The sequence below is a fragment of the Octopus sinensis genome, linkage group LG16 (assembly GCF_006345805.1).
Source record: "Octopus sinensis linkage group LG16, ASM634580v1, whole genome shotgun sequence".
Classification (NCBI taxonomy): domain Eukaryota; kingdom Metazoa; phylum Mollusca; class Cephalopoda; order Octopoda; family Octopodidae; genus Octopus; species Octopus sinensis.
In genome coordinates, this window is record NC_043012.1 from 21,845,622 (window position 1) to 21,864,545 (window position 18,924).

Consider the following 18,924-nt stretch of genomic DNA (forward strand, 5'->3'; position numbering starts at 1 on the left):
TGGGTGCCTTTCCTAATGCCAATCACTTTATGTACGAGGTGCTTTTTTTCATGCCACCAGCATTAGAGAAGTCTCCAGGTTAACTTGCAAGACGAAAAAGGAAAAAGGCCCCTCGACTTAGTAGGAGGAGTGAGTACTTGAGAAATGGAGTTGACTGTGATTTTCAGTTTGGTATTGAGAGGCTATAGTGGTGTCTTGCAGTAGAAGAGATACATGGGTACCTTGCATTGTATAAGGCAGGGTGGGAATTACTGGAAAGATGGTAGAGGTGTTGATGAGATGCCAGAGCATCTTAAGAAGCAAGAAGGTCCTAGTCAAAATTCCTACCATTGGCCTTTATTTCATTTTGTCTAATGAACGTAACTTGATGTGTTTTCCTATTTCGTTATTTAGTCTTAGATTGTATTTTCTTGAGATATCAGCCACTGTATCTTTTCAGTCTCTAATTTGTCGTTATTCTCATGATACAGTTCTCTTTAGTGGTAGAGATATACTTGTGTATGTTGCTGATTTATGTAACAGTGTAAAACTTGGCACAGGAGACATGTTTAAGTAAAACCACAATTTTTAAACTTTTTTTTTATTTAATATAAAAGTGCCACTTTTACTTCCCAACTGATTTGTTGATGAACTGTTTAAGAATTAGTTTACACCTGTTCTATTATATAAATTACCACACTTCTTCCCATGATATTTATTGAAATGGTGGTGGTTAAAAATTTCTCTTAATTTATGCAAGCCTTACAACAAACTGTGAAATAAATGAAAAGATCTGATTATGATAAATATTTTCATGAATGTTTACATAAAATATGTTTACATAAAAAATGTTGCTTTCTGGTATTGTCAGTATATACTATCTCAATAAATATTGCTGAATGAAAATAATTGTAATTTTTCTCATTTTATGGTTGATTTATCTAAGGTCGTGTGTGTGTGTGTGTAAAAAGTTAATGATTCATGCAGCTATTCAATTTTTACTATTTTCCAAATCTTATTATAAATAACAATTTAAAAAAAAATTTCATGTTAGAGTGTATTTCTATGAAAATAAATTCAATTGAGAATATTTATAGTAATAATGAATACTAGATTATAAAATTGAATACAATCTCAATGGCTATATTGTTCAACTTATACTGAAATATTTTATTGAGTTGAAATAGCCAAGTGGCTAAGATAGTCAGTCAACTATTTGCTTATTGAATTCTGCTGAAATCCATTGCCAGAATTTCATTTTCTTTCTAGAATGAATTTGAACATCTTATTCTGCATTATTTCAGGTCACTTAGTCTTTTATTTTCTTATTTTCTTTTTAATCTTTTCCTCGGGAGTGAAGGCTGTGCCCATTCCTCCTTACAGGGTGTTTGAGACAGAGGGATGAGAGGGAGGAAAGTCTCCTTAAACTGAAGACCTGACCTAAATGCTGGCAATAAGAGCCAGGTTATTCATATATTGCAAAGTATCTACTCTTATAGTTCTTACCAATCCACTCCTTGAATTGTCACTCCTGATTTTTTTTTTAATCAAATTTGAAAAACTGAAAGAAAAATCTATCCTGGCAAGATATGAAATTAGAACACAGGAATCTGAACAAATACTGTGCATGCCAATGATCCAACCATGAGAAGTTGGTCATTCATTTGTCTACAGGAGACTGATGTCTTATTTGGATGATGTCTCCTTCACTTAGTTTATGTTTCAAATTAAAGCTAGGTACCTACTTTGAAGGATTCAGTTGACTTTTGTTATTTGCCTTGATTTTGTTTTAGTTAATTGTTCTTAATTTTAAACATTGTCATCATTTTAAACACAGCTCTCACTACATCTCACCATGTGTCACAGTCCTTCATTGGTTTTCAGGACAACATGCTCCTCATATCAGCAGCTTAAACAGTGATAATGAGATGCATTTTATTGTGATATTGACATTATATCTGCCATAGGGTAGTCTCCTCTATACTCTTTATCAGTGCTTTTATCTAGAATTATTGTTCTGGATGTGTTGTTTGTGTTGGAGTTGTGGACTCAACATCTCTATTTATTAGTTTTTTTCAGTGGTATAGTTTTTATAGCTGATTATCATTCCTATAACCAACCTCCTTATAGGATGGACTGAGTTTGTATTATCATGCCACCTGTATAAGAGAGATTGTCTTTGATAAGACTAAAGAGCTCTCTCTTACTTGTGTTCCTTCTTACTTCTTGTTCCTTATTGGTGTGGGTTTTAATTCTGGATGCTCTTATCACCAACCATTCAACTGTATGGATTGGGTGCATTTTGGCATACCATCAGCACTTGAAAGGTTGTTTTTGTCAAGGCTAAGGAGTCTCTACTACTTTTTGTCCCCTTCATCCATTCCTTCCTTTTTAGTATGGCTTTTTCGGCTGGAAGCCCATCCTATTATCAACCAATTTACACATAGTATCAGTTTTAATTCAGTTCCTGGTCTCCTAATAAGGTACTCTCTCTCTCTCTCCTCCCCTGCACTCCCTCTCTCCACTCTCCTGCACCCTCACTCAACTCCCCACGCACTACCCCTTTTCTCTTTTCTGCAGTTTGCAGCAGATGTCATTGTGTGATTAGGGCAAACTCCTTTTCATGTACTTTTGGGATTGTTCAGATTGTCCAGCTTTCTAGATAGACTCCCTAGTTTGGATTGGAATTGTTGGTTAACCTTGCTGGAGGTCTAAGGCAAATGAGAGTAATGTTGTCTCTGTTAAGGGAGACTTAGAGCAATAACTTAGGCTGTCTCCATTGTAGAGGAGACTCATTTATCTACCGGGGGGGTATTGTGAATACAATTGGGCTTACATCATCAAGATAGATACTAGGCTGGAGAGGATAATATCACAACAACAACCCACTTGTGCTGTCAAGATGGGTTGTGGAAGATTAAAGGTTAATGCTAAAAGCAGTTGGGTGGGCATTGTAAATTTGAGCCATCAGGATGGGGAGGCAGACAACAAGCAATCTGTGCCTCCTTGTTCATGATGTTGTACAAAACAAAACTAAGGGAATGGAATGCTTCTATAATAGCAAAACTGTATATCACTTTGAATGAAACCTGCCTGATATATCTCTCTTTCACTCTCTCATAATTCCCCAATGATAAGAAGGTGAGATATATCTGACAGATAAGACCTATTCCATTGTTTCACCTCTCAAAATTGTAACCCTATGGAATTCCGTCCATGTTCAGCTTACAGAAAAATTAAAACGAGTATCAAAACATTGATCTCCGCACTCTGGGAGACTAGAAGTACATATACTTCTGTAACTGTTTGATAAAAAACAGAGAAGAAAATCCATGCAACTTCAGAAAAATGAGGGCAAAAACACTTCCAGATGAGTGAGGGAGGAAGCATAAAATTAGAAAAATGGGACTCAATGAAAATATTTCATATGTTAATTTCAAAGTTTATTATTGAAGATTGTGTGTGATTGATTCTAGAAAAATTGAAAAATATGCTTGTTTTGTGGAGTGGAAAGAAATTGATATTAGGAATTATCTTTGCACTGGAAAGGAAGTAATTACAGAAGAGTACATTGAGGAGAAATCCAATATCAAACTATTTTTATATACATAATTCAAATTTAATAGACTAATTGCTTTGTTGGAACTGGGTTTTTTCAGTATTGATGTAGAATTATTGTTATATTATTTTAAGACATTTGGTAATGTGTTTGTATGCGTACATATATATATATATATATATGTGTGTGTGTGTGTATGCATGAATATGTAATTATATATATATATATATATATATATCAATATCGTCATTTTAATAACCACATTTTCTTTGTTGCTTGGGTTAGACAAAATCTATTGAGGTAGATTCTCTATGGTGGTGGTTCCCAATCTTTTGTTATGTCTACACCTCTAAAAATTTTTTATGATGTCTTTGCACCCCTTAAAAAATTAATAATTTATTTGACTATAATGAAGGTGCACTTATACTAAATTTGAGCAACATATTTTATGTTAACTAACTTTTCATTATGCTAAGAAAAACGAAACATATGTCAATTATTATAACAAATTAAAATAAATTTTATTATAACAAATTTTATTTTTACGAAATAATACATAGAAACAACTAATGCTTAAACGTGCATAAATGAATTTAAATTTAATGACTCTTTTGTTCTTATTTCTTGGTTATGAGGTTTTCAAAATGTGGTACTGTGTTGCTGATAACAATCCACATGTCTGCCTATGCATTCAAGCAATTTCTAGATTTTGTCTTGACTGACAAAAGAGTACTAAATGGGATGAGTGAAGCTACTGCTTTTTAACAAAGTCTTGGAAACATATTTATAGCTGAACACCCATCCTCTTCCAAAGTCTTGCTTTCAAAATGCATTCCAAGAACACAGTTTGCATGCAGTTCAATAAGATCTTCCTTCAGCTCTCCATCATCTGATATATTATTCAATTTGAAGGAGTATGGATTCATAATCCAGTCTTTGGAAGTTTCCAGTTTTCCTGCTGCAAAATATCCATCAAATGACTTTTACAACATTTCCAAATGAGCCACAATTTCTTCATACACACTAGGAATTATAGATTCATTATCATCAACTGTTTCTTAAAGTGATGGAAAATTTTAAAGATTCCCTCTTTTCACTTATTGACACCAAAGAGCTAACTTTTCTTTGAAAGCATTTAGCTTTTCACAGCATTTGAATATGTTTATGTTTTTTCCTTGAAGAGATAGACTCAGATCATTCATACGAGTGAAAATGTCTGTCAAACAAGCTAGCACTTGGTTGAATTTTTGTGATTCCAATTCTCCAAGCAAATCATAATCACGTTCCTTCAGAAATGCTTTGATTTCTTCTCGCAGTTTGAAGAAGCAAGTTAAAGCTCTCCCACGTGAAAGCCAGTGGACTTCTGTGTGGAAAAGCAAAATTGTATGTTCATTTACAAGATCTTTGCAAATAGACTTAAAGAGGTGGTGGTTCAGAGCACGACCCCTGATTTAGTTGATGGTTTTTAGAAAAGTGTCAAGGACTTTCTTCAACTTTGGAGGCAAAGTTTTCAATGCCAAAGCATGACATTGAGGAAACAATGGGTGCTTTGCAAGAGCAGAATCTCCTGCTTCATCAGTGCAAAAAATCCAGAGTTACTTCCTAGCATAGCAGGGGCACTGTCATTACACACAGAGTCAATAATTTGGATAGCTAAATCATGCTTTGCAAAGAAGGTTTTCACAAACTGGAACACATCTTTTGTGGTTGTTTTTAGATTTTCACAAGAGGAAATCTCCATTTATGGCATCGTCATGGATGTACCTCACTAATGTGATGAGTTGATTGCAACTTGAAACATCAGTTGTTTTGTCCAACTGAAGAGAGATTTTCAAGGGGCTAACCTTGATATATGAGATAACTTAATCCAAAATATCCGAATGCAAATCACCAATTCTGCTCTGAATAATTTGATAGTGGCACTAATTCCAGCTTCTTTCTTACTTTTTTCTCCGGAACAATTGTTGCCATTTCTAATGCACATGGTTTGATAAGCTCTTCTGCAATTGTGTGGGGCTTCTTGAACTTGGCTACTTTGTACGCTACTTAGTATGAAGCCATCAGCTGTGGTTAGCAGATAAAAAAAATCTAACTTTGGAACGGTTGCTTGAGTATCAAAAAAGGCTCTTCTAGCTTTCAATGATGCAATATCATGGCCTACAGCATCGGCTCCACCATGCCGGTTGTTGAAGTGTTCTTGCAGCTTAGACAGCTTTAAGTTTGTGTTGGAAAACACAGTATCACAAAGCATGCACCGTAGCTTTTGCAAATCCTCAGTTTTTCCCGTGCAAGTAAAACCAAAATGCACATAAGTCATCATGCCATTTCCTTTTTTGTGACATGATGAAGAGTTAATATGATAAAATTATGATCTGATAAAGGAAATAAAAATATGGATAAGGTCAACTGGAAGTAAAATGGGAAACCTAACACAGTAACAATAATACCATTAAAGATCCAAGAATATGTGTAATAATAATACTATTAATTAAAAACTAAAAACTGGGAACGCATGCATAACCACAGTGACGGCTGCTAGCTTCTAATTCCCTAATCTAACAGTTGGCTTTAAGCTAGGCTAGACTAACTTAATTTGAACACACAAAAAATGGTTAAGAAGAGCTATGTTACTCACAATTATATAATATTCAAATTGATATCAATGTTAATTTCACATTTACTTCATATATTTTCACAGCATGTCTTAACCCACTAACTGCCAAATTATTTTAGTCATATTTTTCGTCTTTGCCAGGTGTCTTAGGAGTTAAAATAATATATAGTATTTAAATTTTCCTCATATGTGAATTATTTTGGAAATTATGATAAATTTTTTGTGAAGTCCCAAATGAGGATCACTGAAAAAAGCTTATTTATCCTTTTCTATTCAATTATAATAATAAACATTTTATGTTTTTTTGAAATTATAGTATCAAATGTTAATGTGTATGAAATATCAATGAATGATATAGATGGAAAATACAACGAAAAAAAAAAAACGTTTTCAGAATAGTCAATATTTTTATAGTTCAAAAATTGAGATTTATGACATAAAATGTCCTCTAGAATTAGTCAGAGCTAATAATGACGAACTTTAACGACTAAATATTGTTAAACATACCTCTGCAAATGCAACGATGTCCATAAACAATTCACTTTAAATACACTGAACAACTGGCAGTGAGACTGTTTTTAGCAGATCCCCAAATGGGACTCGTGGAAGGCAATGGGTTAATAAAGATACCTTTTTCACAAAATGAACAGATAACAAAGTTATCGCAATCAGCCGTTTAGGTAGATAAATTCAAAAAATTGTCAGGAAACAATTTTCACGACTGAATTTACGACAATTGTTATTTGCAAATTGCTTTGTTAATGTCATTTTCTCTAGAATGTGTGATCAAAGTTGTTTTGGTATACTGTAATTTCACGACTATTATTCTTCGCACTTTGCTATTGCTGGTTGCAAATCAATTTGTTAACATATTCTTCTGGAAGCAGCCAGATATCACAATATATTATTTCCCACTTTTCTTTACAAAATATTCTCAAAGGTCACCGTTTTAACACTGTTGTCAAGATCCAGAGTGGATCACAGAAGGTTCTTGACACGTGGAAAAAGACTTCCAGGCCGGATTCTAAAAGTGGCAGAAATGCTGGGACCGGTGTATTGTTGTGCAAGGTGACTATTTCGAAGGAGATGAGGTTAAAACTTATGTAAATAAGTTAGGTTTTGTCAAACATAACTAATCTGGTAACCTTTTGATACCATCTTGTAAATAAAGTTAGAAATTACCTGTCCTTCTCCAACGAGCAACTTACTCCGTGCTACTTTACTGTTTAGGAGAATGACTTTATTTTGGTATTTTTAAGGCAGAATGTGGATTATTGTTTCTAAATTGGCATGTTTACATTTTCTTTTTTCCTGTAATCACTTATGTCAAGAAATGTGTGTTACAAGGGAAGGATGAATGTGTTTTGTAACATAATTGTTTGAAAAATGTACTTATGAAATCATGTCTATAGAAGTACCCATCAAACTCTTGTATTGGCTATATATGTGTGGACATGAAGTAGCTTTGATGTACTCATGTTAGTTTCATATCAGACATGCAAAATACACTATATCATTAATTTCTGGTTAGAATGAGAAATGGTAAAATTTTATATCAGACTTACTACACCATTAAGTAAATTGTTAAAAAGAAATCTGTTGTAAAAGCTGTGTCTGAAGTATGAGTTTAATGTAGTTTAATGATTCACCATAATCACTTGTGAAGCCAAATCAATTTATGGTTCATAGAGCTCACATACATAGAAATATACTGATTACATAGAGATTACATAGAATATATATAATAGACTAGCAGAGATACCCGGCGTTGCCCATTTTACATGCAATTGAAGAATTAGACTTTTCTGTTATATTTTTTGTAATGAACTGGAATATCTATGTTTCGAATTTCATCAAAATTGCAGATGAGGGTTATTTCCCTCTTTACACACCATAAAAAAATTGTAATCGTGCCACATGTATCCATACTACTAATTTTTATGCGCATATTCCAAAATTCCAGTCTTATTGAACCTGTTAAAAAGACAGTCCATGTATATATATATATATATATATATATATATATATATACACACACACACACACATGTAAATTTAAATTTAAAATAATAAGGGTGAAAAATTGAATATTAATTTGATTAATATAAATTGAAAACCAGTGGTGTAGTATATAAGACTATAGCGGATCATCTTCTAGCAAAATGGATGTCCACTGTTAATGGTTCATCCTTGTTATATAATAGTTTCAGTATTAAAGTGAAAGCATGTGACATTACAATAGAGAGATATTTTTGTTTCACTTTTAACACGTAATACTGAAATAGTGGAGAAGATATGATATTGCTGTGGGCTCGCCCTAGACAAGAAGTTAGAATATTTTTTTTTGTCCATGACACTACATGGACCCTAAGTAAGGTATGTGTAAAATTTGAATGAAATTGGTTGTGTAGTTCTCAAGTTTTAGGGATTCACACAGACAGATAGACACACATTCTCAGTTTTATATATATAGATTACATAAATAGAGATTACATAGAAATATACTCTGGATAAGATGTTAGCCTTTAGCACATTTCTAACACTGAGACTATTCCAGCAAGAAGGCTTGAAGTATGATCAAACTAACTCTGCTACCCATATAACATATTCAAGTAGATCAGCATATTATACCCAGTTTAGGCACCACTCATCTTTGATTCCTGAAAGCTGGAAAGCTAAGTGGACAACTTCAGTGGAAGTTTAATTACAAATCCTGTTTTGAACTCGTGTGTCAGGTACTAATTCTGATGCTGTTGCTCTTGTGCCAACTTGATGTCTTCTCAGTGGCTGTGTGTGTGTGTGACAAGAAGTACAATTTAAGTTCTAAAAGAAGTGTCTGTAGACCAGCACATATTTAGAATCTAGTAAAAGGGTCACCATGAGTTTAATACTTTATTTAATTTAGTGACTATTTTGTATCTGTATTCCTCGGACATCTGCTGAAATATTCTTTTTGCAGTATAGAAAGTTGATGTAAATGTAGCAACTGGTGATAACCTCTAACGATCAGCTTTGAATCTGTTCTTGTTAATATTAATTTAACCATCCACCTCTGTTAATAGATTTATATGAAACTATATAGTGTTGATCAATTGTATAAAATTGCCAGAGGCAATACCTTGGATCTATTATAAACTGGCTAATATTCTATGGGAGACAACTCCAACTGGAATGTTTAGTGATAATATGAATCACTTTATTTTCACTTAAATAGGCTCCGTGTTAAAAGAACAAACTTGGTTTAACAATCTGTATCGATCTTTTTAGTGTTCTGTATCAAATGTTAAGCAATCAGGCTGCAGACGACAGTTGTACTTTTTAATTTAAAAAAAGAGAATAATACACATTGTTTGTAATTGTGAGAAATGTAAGAGTGTGCTAAATTGAGTGGAATACCAAACGTTTTGATTTCCTGCTTGATTTTTCATAATAAGCAGTATCCTTTACTGGCTTAGTTATCCTTATTGGCTTATTTATTTTGGTAGAAGGAATCAATGAAGGTTTGTTAGGTTTTTACTTTCCCCAAAGTTAGTGATATATAATTGATGTAAATGGTTCAAGTTGAAGCACAATCATTCATTCACTCTTAGACTTTGCTGCCACTTTTTCTCCGAGTTGTTTATATTTAACAAAAGTAAAATATAAAAAAAAAGTAAAACCATCATAATAAAAAAAAAATATATATTTTTCGAAAATTAGATTCACAAGAGAAATAGAAAATGGAAGCTGTTGCTTATATTCAAAATTAAAATTAGAATTTTTGTATTTTGATAAAGTTATTACATCGGTATAAGGCTACATATTTGAAGAAGGTGGGGGGAATAAAATTGATTGATTTTTAATCATCACATGCATCAACTTTGTAGAGAGGGAAGGCAAAATCAACCCCATTTGGATTTGAACTTTGAGCATAGAGGGTTGAAAGTATGGACTGCCAAACAGTTTGCTTCTCTGCCATTTATGGTACTCTACATACAATATTATTGTAATGCACCCGAGAACAGTATATGCAATAAACTCATTATTATACTTCTAATTAGTAAAAGGACTAAAATCTATAATTCATTGAGATACATGTGTGTGTATATTAACTGTTTCCAAAAATAATCATATGAGTGCAACCATGACCATGTAATTAAGAAGTTTATTTCTCAACCACATGATTTTTGGTTTTGTCTTCCCATTATATGATGCTGAGCAATTGTCTTCAACTATAGACTTAAGTTGACCAAAAACCTCGTAAGTAAAATTGGGTGACAGAAACTGTTGAAGCTTGTGTGTGAGAGAGAGAGAGAATATTAGCACAAGATGACAAAATGAGTGTATGCAGTATTTAGTTCTAATTGAATGTTGTTCCTCTCACCTTTCATTTCTTACAAGATCAATAAATAAGCACCTAAGAAAGTACCAGTGCTCACTAAATCCTAATAACTTAAAACCACTCTTATTACAATAATCACAGCTTCTTTCAAATTACTAATGGTTTACCATCTCCACCCACACTTTTTCTTCACATTCACCTGTCCATCATATCCTGGGGCCAGGGTTGATTAATTTTTAAAATCTAACCTACTTACTGCTGTTATGTTACATTGTAACTCTCACTCTGACTGTCATTTCCTTCTCAACCTCTGTCTTTTTTATGTCTGCTTTTCCATGATGCTATGAATTGTGAGTTGAACAGATTCTTACCATTTGTTGGAGTTCTTCATGATTTCCTTTGTCAAGTTCAACATTGCTGAGATTACTTTTTCATTACTTCTACCTATACATTTCCTAGTTTTATCCTACAGTTTCCTTCCACTCGTATCTCTCGGTACGTTTTTTTTACCTGTGTGCTAACCATATGCAATACATGTCTGTCCCTATACTTATTTCTTTATTACCCACAAGGGGCTAAACACAGAGGGGACAAACTAGGACAGACATAGGTATTAAGTCGATTACATCAACTCCAGTGCGTAACTGGTACTTAATTTATCGACCCCGAAAGGATGAAAGGCAAAGTCGACCTCGGCGAAATTTGAACTCACAACGTAACGACAGACGAAATACGGCTACGCATTTCGCCCGGTGTGCTAACGTTTCTGCCAGCTCGCTGTCCTATACTGTCTTCTTCTTATACACTACAATGAATTCTTATATCTAGTTTATGTTGCAGCTTATCCGTACCACATCATTCATACACACTAACATTATATACCCACTAGAGCAAGTTCACTTCATTTCTCACTAACTTTTGTACATTCTCTGCATTTATTGTCCATGCCTCACAACTGTGCAGCACTGCACTTCATAAACACTTACCTTACAATACAATCTATCTTTCACTCACAGAGAGACACTTTGAACTTTGTCTTACTCTGACCCTATTCTGGCTTCTGTGCTTTCAGAGCACCTTCTCTCCACTACTACTAATTAGGTAATAGAAGTTATCAACTACTCTAGAGATTTCTTAGCATTGAAAGGAATTTATTTTACTAGTAAATATTAATTCTATGAATATAAGCTGGTTATTCTTATCGCTAATTTGGTGGTGGAAGGGTGGTGTTACTTGATAAATCTATCTGTTTTGTCCTTCCTCTCTAGATAACAATAATAAAAGATAAAGTTGCAATTCAGTTGGTTTCGTATGTAATATGCACTCACTCACCTGTGCATTCTCTCTCTCTCACCTTTTTCTCATTCTGTTCACTTTTACCTCTTTATTACTGTTTCATTTCTTTGTATGGCAATATTCTATATTTTTTCTTTTCTTTTATATTAGCCATTTTTGTATCCGTCTGATACCATGCCTGGTGAATGTGAAATTCCACAAGAACGGAATGAATAAAAGGTAATTATATATCTGTATTTGTAAGATGTCTTCCTACTTAGAAAAGTATACATTGATCGGATTATTAACTTTATTGCTTGTCATTCTATCTATACTGTTTAGATAGAAAAGTATTTTCTGATTATCTATATGAGTCATGTTTCTACATATATTCATATTGACAGGCTTGGATTGGATTTAATTTTTTTTAAATCATTGTAATACAAAGTTGCAGTACCCTTAGCTACAATGTAATGAAATCCTGAAATAAATTTAAAGAAGGGCATTTTAAGAATTGAATTTTTCAGAAATGTTTTAGTAAAACTTGTATTAGATTAATCATTACTACTATTTGATAATCCAATCCCTGCAAATATTCAGAGAAAGAATCTTCATCAAGATTAACAGTGAAGTGTGTGTGGCTATAAAGTGATTCTTATTGCTATGATTCCAAAGAATGTCAGAGGGATAAGGTAGAAAAGCTATAACAATGAGGAAGAGTGAGATATCAAAGGAGAACAAAGGAAGGAATGAGTGCAAAAATGCTTTTGGCTCTGAGACCATTTGATATCAGAGAACTTATCCAAATTTGATGCAGTTGGCTATGGTCAAGGGTACTAACTGATCTGAAAGCAGAAGTATCAAATATGACTAAGGCAAAGAGTTATTATTTTTATTCCATAGTTCTGTCTGTATGGATGAGGACAGTTGTGTAAAGAAGTGTCGAGCTTTAATTGTGGAAGGTACCTGTGGAAGGGGTAGACCTAGGAAGACGTGGGACGAAGTGGTGAGAAAGATCTTCAGATGCTGGGCCTCACTGAGGAAATGATGAGGGATCTGGAGATGGGGCAATTTGCTTTGCTTGATAAAACGTGTCAAGCTAAGAAAAATTGCTGTCTTCTACACATACAAGCTTGTTCTTTTAGGTGCCTGTGCTGTGTGAATGCACCCATGGTGGTGCTGCATAAACACATGTGCTGGTGGCACGTAAAGCACTCAGTACACTCAGTTAAGCGGTTGGTATTAGGAGGGCTGGATACCCTCCTAATATCCAGCCATAGAAACCATGCCACAACAGACAGTTGGAGTCTGGACAGCTTGCTGCTAGCCAGTTCCATGTCAAACTATGCAACCCATGCCAGCATGGAGAGTGGACGTTAAATGAGGATGAGTGCCTTATTTGAATATCCTTACCAAAACCTTGTAAGTGGATTCCGTTGATAGAAATTGAAAGAAACCCATTGTATGTATGTACGTATGTGTGTGTTTGTGTTTGTGTCTTCTTGCGTTGGTATTGAGTGAATGTTGTAAATGAATGTCATTCATATCCAATATTCTGCAAAAACACAACTGGCCATGGGGAACAGATGGGTGTTGGTGATAAGCAAGGTATGTAGTCTTAAAAATCTGCCTCAGTCAACTCCGTCTGATCCATGTAAGCATGGAAGCGGAGGTGTTGAAATGATGATATTTTTACTAATTAAATGACTGTTTGACAGACATGATGCATTGAGTGAGTCATTAGGAATATAAGATACAATCTAACCTGCACAAACTACTGCTCAGTCAGCTGCTTGATAGATTACAGGTATTCAAGAACAAGCTAATATATCTGTATTATTCTGAAATATGAATGAATGAATGACCCCCTTCGGTCAGACAATGACCATGGGTTTGCACCTAGAGAGTTACCCTCTGAGGCACAAGTCTGGGCAAGGTTGTTTTTATGGAAGACCAGCAGTCGCCCATGCATACCGGTCTCCCCTCTCCACGTCACCGATGTTGTCCAAGGGAAAGGCAAAGGGGCCGATACAGCTTGGCACCTGTGACGTCGCAACTCGTTTCTACAGCTGAGTGAACTGGAGCAACGTGAAATAAAGTGTCTTGCTCAAGAACACAACACGCAGCCCGGTCCGGGATTTGAGCTCACAACCTCACGATCGTAAGCTCAACGCTCTAACCACTGAGCCACGCGCATTCTGAAATATATGATGTTCTAAATCTGTTAGGAAAACATTTCACAACAACATGGCTTGAAAACATGGGTCGTATTCATGTGTTGGACACTTGAAAGTCATATCTTGGAACTTGTTTCACTGTGTTGCTGTCTTCTATAATTTGTCTTTCATCAAGTTGGTATCTCCCCTTTAACAAGAATATCTTTACTTTGTAAAAGTAGTAAAGATAACCTGAGTTTTTCAAACTTTGTAGCTACTCCAATGGTGACTTAGCTGCTGGATATGATGCAATTACTTCAGCATTAAAAGACCCAATCATTTAACAAGTGTTAGGAGTTCAGCAGTTTTGTGGTACTTTCTACCACAAAGAAATGGCCTATGTTTTTTTTTCCCCTTGTCTGTTGAGATTCAGATATGCTTTTATGGTATTTATAACATCTCTCTCTATTCTGTTTTGTAACTTGCAAAAATGGCCATATCTTCTAAAAGCATTATTAGTTTTTTTGTTTCAGGAGAGGCTGGTGAGAAAGAGTGAGAGATTGGAAGAAGTTGTATGAGTTTTTATCTTCTCTATTAAATAACATTAGCCATCAAATGGACAATCTTAGTGTAATGTGTTTCCACCGAATAAAACTACTGTAATTGTTTAATTAGTTTCAGAGTTGACCTAAGGCAGTTATATAGCAAGGTAGAGAGAGAGAGGTCTGCCTAAAGCAATACTTTTATGGGGGTGGCTTTTTTCAGTCTGCTGCATAAGCATGTTTAGACTTAGGATAAAGGTGGGTTGGCGGGGGGCATCTCAAGGGCTAAGGGTTGTTCCCAGGCAGCTCATTTTTGAGTCACACCTCTGACCTGGGGGTTAAACAATAACAAGACCAATAACTTCTGCAATTAAAATGTGCTACCTGATTCCTACACTGAGAATTGGGTGTAAAAAGTACTTTAAGCATTGAACGAGATTCAAATTCCCACTTTGCAATGAAGTGTTTGGTCCTAGGAACTGAACTTATGAAGCAGTTTCTTTAATAATGCATTCATATTTTGCCAGCAGAGGAAAAAAAAAAGAAGAAGAAGCTTTAAGTTGTATTTGTCTTGTGTTTTTTTTTTTAAGTTGAATGTTGTTTCTGGCACTTTGAAATTATTTCATTGTTGTTGTTTTTAAAAATTGTTAAGCAGAGGAAAAAACCTCAGATTATAGGTTACCAACTCTTTAAAACTGAAAGGCTTCATTTCTTTTTTTCATTTACTTGTCTCAGTCGTTGGACTGCAGCCATGCTGGAGCACCACCTTCAGAGGGAGAGTTAAGAAGCAAATAAACTCACAGAACCTATATTTTTAAAATTATGCTACTTTTTATATTGGCCTCTTTTGCTGAGTAAACTATGTTATGGAGGCATAAACAAATGAACACTGGTTGTCTAGCAATGATGGGTGATGGGATACTCACACACACACACACAGTTTCTGCTTAGAAAATACACTTACAAAGCATTGGTTGGCTAGGTGGTTTTATAGAAGACACTTGTTCAAGGTGCTCTGCGGTGGGACTGAACCCAAAACCACATGGTGGCTGAGAAAGCTTCTTAACCACACTGCCATAATCATTATTTTTCAGTGACCTCTCATAAGATTCTATTCTGTTGATAGCATCTACTTCAGTTTTCTGTTTAATAAAAAGCATTGTTTATCAGAGCAAATTTTCCCTCAACTAAATAACTTCTAAATGCTGTACAAAGTCTGAGTGTATTAATTTTAGTATTCCCAAAGCTCTGAAAATTGAAATGCAGAGATTGTAATTTAGAAACAAAACAAACTCTACTTGATTTCTTGTTGCTGTTTAGCTTCAGAAGAGCTCTGATTGATCAGACTTATGTTCAAAAATATTCCAACAGCGACCATCCTTTTTTTTTTTTTTTTTCTTTCAGGCTTAGTGTATCTACGAATACATTATATTGTGCTTTTCTCTTTTCAAGATAATAGGGAGATATTTGCTTGCTAGTTTAAGCAGATCAAGCAACTATAGCAATGCCAAGATATTGAATATTAATAGATATTTCCCCATAAGTGTCTTCTTCTACAGCCCTGGGCCTACCAGTGCCTTGTGAGGGAAGTTGCTCTATAGAAACTGGGCAGAAACTCGTGTGTGTGCATGCACGTGCATGTATGTGCATATTTATGTTTGTCCTCCACCACTTGACAACAGTTTGTTTACATCCCTGTAGCTTAGCAATTTGGCAAAAAGACCCATACAAAAAGTAGCAGACTTGAAAAAAATAGGCACTGGGGTTGATTTATTTGACTACACCCTTCAAGGCATTGCCCCCAGCATGACTGCAGTCCAATAATTGCAACAAGTAAAAGATAAAAGTTGTACACACACACACACACACACACACACACACACACACACTCTCTCTCTCTCTCTCTCTCTCTCTCTCTGTATGAATTGTGCTGAGTTAGTTGATGCGTGCCTCTGAAATCTACCTGTCTAATAGTAATGCATTGATAATGATGTGAAGTGAGTTGCTATATACTGAAATGTGATAAAAATATAATATAGCACCTGAAAGATTTTTTGTGTGAGTGTGTGTTGTAATGGTTTATATCTTAAAGACTAAAATGATTTAAGAAACAGTTTTGGGAAGGATGTGGACCTATGAATCAATAATATATTATGACTTCAATTCACAAAATATAACAAGCTCTGTAAATCTGTTAGCAAGTTAGTTAAAAGTTTGCATTGATATTAACAAGGATACATTCAAAGCTGATATGAAAGCATTACTGCTTGTTGCTACTTTTGATATCATTTGATCAAGATTGTACAACAAAAGAATAAAGGATTTACTATTTGATGCTCCAGCATGATCTTTGCAGTGATGGTTAAAAACAAACTAAAGAACTAAAGATATGCTATTGTTTATGGTGCTTTTACTTTACGATATTTCATAAAAACATCTTGTCTTCCAAACTATGTAAGAAAGCTGTTACTTTAAATAAGAACTGATTCAGACTGTCAACCTGTCCAAGCCATGCCAGCATGAACAGGTGTAAAACGATATTGACGATATAATGATAGTGATACAGCATTAGTTTATTGGTTATTTTTCTTTTCTTTTGCTTCTCAACTTTATTTATTTCAGAGGAGAACCTATTAGAAATGTCTAATGATTGGGCATAAAGAAGGTCCCATCATACTGATTTGCAAAAGAGAAAGAATGGCATTGTTTATGCTTTTCTCAAGGCTATTGTTGGTGTGTGAGAAGTTGAATAGCTCCAAGTGGCTATCACAACTGTCATGAAATCTCCTTCCAAGATTTCTTCTACGGAGCACTTTATGACTGAGTAATTAATTGATCATCAAAATAACCCCTTTAATAATATCACAAGTTTCTTTGGTATTTTATCACAACTATACATTATAGCTATTAAAGAGATGTAACATCCTGATATGTTTTGTATAGTAAACACGAAGATAAAATGTCTCTGTTGGTAAGGTGTTCAACTATCAGTTCATGAGATGTATTGATATTTGTGTAGATGCTGTATCTCAGTCAGCTGAGTGCTGACCCTGAAGCCATGTGGTCAGGCAGAAAATGTCTGACCACATAGCCATGCCTGTGCCTGTTCTTCATGTTTCATTTAACCTCTTAGAAGTAGGTACCAGATCTGGTACTGTTAACATCATAACCAGAGTAGGATTCAGCTCATGACTCAACTCTGCTTTTGATAGCATTATCATTGTTTTTTATGTCCACTTTTCCATGTATGAATTGGACAGAATTTGTTGAGGTTGATTTTCTATGCTCTTCTTATCACCAACCCTTACCTGTCTCCAAGCAAGATAATATTTCCCCATGACCAGACATGTTTTCATGGAATATTGGAAACGAGACATTCCTTGCATGAAAATGACATTTATTTACAACTATAGCATGATGTCAAGACCAAGACACGTGCGCGCGCACGCACACACACACACACACACACACACACACACACACACACACACACACACACACACACACGTGTGTGTATTTACATATGTATATACATACATACATATACTGTGGGTTTCTTTCAATTTCTGTCTACCAAATCTGCTCACATGGCTTTGGTTGGCCCTGGGCCCAAGGTGCCACATAGTGGGGCTGAACTTGAAGCCATGTAGTTTGGGAAGCAAACTTTTTCACATACAGCCATGCTTGTACCTCTTCATCATTTTTATTATATTGAAAATAAATAATGAATGTTTTAATTTATCAGTGAATTGAAACATTATATGCTTGGGATTTGCTGTTGTTTCTAGCTACGGCCATCCAGTGTGTCTTGTTTTCAGGCAGTGGGATAGGATTTAAAGGCTATTTAACTATTACTTCTAGCAGGTCAGGTGACCTTGTATCAGCCCACTTTTTGGTATCATTTGGTGTCACTTAGGATTTATAGTTTTTCTTCAAATTTTCTTCTTCAGTTTAATATGGAGAATCTTTAAATTTTTGCCTCACAACTTATTTCTTTTTTTAGTGAATAAATGCAGCTTTATTTCTGTCAGTGCGACAATTTAAAATATTACTTAAAGGAACTAGGTGTTTGATATTGGGGGTTTTTCTTTCATTCAGATTCTTAGATGTTTTTTTCAAAATCCTTTTCAATTCTGTGAGGTAAGAAAAGATCTCGTTTTAAAATATGCTTTATTTTAGGTAAAGTCAAAAAGAATATTTTAAAGGAATTTTTAAAACAATTCATATACTTGGCTTTTGTTAAAGTCTTTGAAGAAGATACTTTCCTTTCAGTTCTTTGTAATAAATTGTGAAAAATTAGGTTTTTCTTTCCTATTTCTTCTGCTTTGGCTTCCAGGCGACCGATGCATATGAAGCAATGTCGTCAGATTACAGCTTGTTTAGTACTGACTAAATGAGTTAACTAACTCCTGTTTCATTTTATCGTGTCTGCAGTCTACACAGCTAATCAGATGTCTTCCATATGCATGCTTTATTGCT

General features: G+C 34.6%; 1 protein-coding gene across 1 annotated transcript in view; it reads left to right on the plus strand.

Annotated features, from left to right (window-relative positions):
• The window catches only part of LOC115220616, a 217,110-nt gene that overhangs the window by 132,724 nt on the left and 65,462 nt on the right, over positions 1-18,924 (plus strand). The window contains 1 exon segment of the mRNA XM_036509936.1: positions 11,919-11,987. The gene's annotated coding sequence lies outside the window, so the exon portion shown is untranslated.